Source organism: Schistocerca gregaria, unplaced genomic scaffold (assembly GCF_023897955.1).
Source record: "Schistocerca gregaria isolate iqSchGreg1 unplaced genomic scaffold, iqSchGreg1.2 ptg000695l, whole genome shotgun sequence".
Taxonomy (NCBI): domain Eukaryota; kingdom Metazoa; phylum Arthropoda; class Insecta; order Orthoptera; family Acrididae; genus Schistocerca; species Schistocerca gregaria.
In genome coordinates, this window is record NW_026062074.1 from 77,501 (window position 1) to 80,000 (window position 2,500).

Consider the following 2,500-nt stretch of genomic DNA (forward strand, 5'->3'; position numbering starts at 1 on the left):
TTGCCGCTGCCGACAGAGGCCCGGGAGCGTGCTGTCGTGGCATTGCCGGCGGGAAACAACACGCGCCACCTACGGTGACCGGCAGCTCCAACGCCAGCGCCACAGAAGGGCAAAGCCCCACTTGGGTGCAGAAGCGAACTCTCCCAGCACAGCGCACGCGCCAACACGTCCGCAGAGCTGCGATACAAACCACCTGCGAGAACCGCTGGGGGCGACCGAGCAGCAGACGGCGTCGCGACGCCGAGTGCCGGGCGGCGGCGCATCCTCAACGCACACAGTCCGCAATCGGACCAGCACACTGCAGATGTCCACCGCGCTTCGCACCGGGCTCGGCAGAACCCACTTTGGCCGCCTGGCGCCGCGCGCAGGGTGCGCCGGCGCATAGCTGGGACGCCAGCCGGGCCCGTCGGCCGGCGCTCCTGCCACTGGGCGCCCCCCACCAGCCGGCTGTAGTGCGTGCGCTCACGCAGCGCGCGGCCAGCACGCCGGGCGGCCCCCCCTCACCGGCCGGGGACTGTCCCGCCAAGCCACAGCCTCGTATCGCTTCATACCCACATGGCCAACTCAGGTTCGGGGGCATGGCGGGTACCGCCGAAACAACCGGTTCATAGATGTACCGATCGTCGCTATCACCGATGCACCTGCAGCGCGAACAACCGCTCAACAACTGATTTCCAGTTCATTTGCGGATCTTTGGCAGCAAACGTATACGTCAATCTACATTTGCGAAATCTACGATTCTGGCATGCCTGCATGTTATGTGTCACGACACGCTACATCAGCCCACATACACACTGCGGCATGTACACGAGAGAACACGTGGAAGATGGTCCGCGCACGTGTGCAATGTCCCTTGCGCGGTCGACTGTCAACCGGCCTCTGTAGCATGTCGCAGATGTGGAACGCGGTCCACCGTGCTATCATGTTGTGTGGGGCAATACGATTAAATAGGAAAACCCTCGTCGCTACATCAACAGACGGCTCACGCTGATTCCCGGCAGAGGGAGGAGGGGGGGGGGGGGGGGCCAACATGCAATACTTTCGTCCGTACCTACCTACCACATGTCTGTACGGCGTACAACAGTGCAATCTCGCTGTAATGGGGAGACGAGACAAGTAGCATCGTGCACAACATATGGCCCTTATGATTCGCCATTGTAGGGCGCAGCCGGTGTACGGTCAAGCATGTGCCACATTATGTCACTCAGTACGTAACGACGGATGATCAGTGTGGGTTACGCGTACATCAGCGGACAGTCCACACAGGCCGTACCACAACGTACACTGACTGCATCGACAACCGAATGCAACTGAACAGCTGCAAGGCTCATTTCACAAACAAACGCCTGACCGACCAGCTTGGAAGGGCAGGAGGGGAGGGCGATATTCGTTCTGTAGCGGTACACCCTTCCAGTGGTTAGCGGGACTGTGTAGAAAGTACGCAACACTCGAAAGACCTTTATGTGAGGGTACGCACCATGGCATCAAGAAATACACATGACACCAGAGGATCCAAGCAGTGAACTATGTTCAGAGGGTTGCTGTTAGGCAAAGCTACATTCCTGTGACGTTACATGTGACAGTTAAGGTGCAGCGTAAGTTAGGTTAAGGTGCAGCGTAAGTTAGGTTAAGGTGCAGCGTAACTTAGGTTAAGGTGCAGCGTAACTTAGGTTAAGGTGCAGCGTAACTTAGGTTAAGGTGCAGCGTAACTTAGGTTAAGGTGCAGCGTAAGTTAGGTTAAGGTGCAGCGTAACTTAGGTTAAGGTGCAGCGTAAGTTAGGTTAAGGTGCAGCGTAAGTTAGGTTAAGGTGCAGCGTAACTTGGGTTAAGGTGCAGCGTAACTTGGGTTAAGGTGCAGCGTAACTTGGGTTAAGGTGCAGCGTAACTTGGGTTAAGGTGCAGCGTAACTTGGGTTAAGGTGCAGCGTAACTTGGGTTAAGGTGCAGCGTAACTTGGGTTAAGGTGCAGCGTAACTTGGGTTAAGGTGCAGCGTAACTTGGGTTAAGGTGCAGCGTAACTTGGGTTAAGGTGCAGCGTAACTTGGGTTAAGGTGCAGCGTAACTTGGGTTAAGGTGCAGCGTAACTTGGGTTAAGGTGCAGCGTAACTTGGGTTAAGGTGCAGCGTAACTTGGGTTAAGGTGCAGCGTAACTTGGGTTAAGGTGCAGCGTAACTTGGGTTAAGGTGCAGCGTAACTTGGGTTAAGGTGCAGCGTAACTTGGGTTAAGGTGCAGCGTAACTTGGGTTAAGGTGCAGCGTAACTTGGGTTAAGGTGCAGCGTAACTTGGGTTAAGGTGCAGCGTAACTTGGGTTAAGGTGCAGCGTAACTTGGGTTAAGGTGCAGCGTAACTTGGGTTAAGGTGCAGCGTAACTTGGGTTAAGGTGCAGCGTAACTTGGGTTAAGGTGCAGCGTAACTTGGGTTAAGGTGCAGCGTAACTTGGGTTAAGGTGCAGCGTAACTTGGGTTAAGGTGCAGCGTAACTTGGGTTAAGGTGCAGCGTA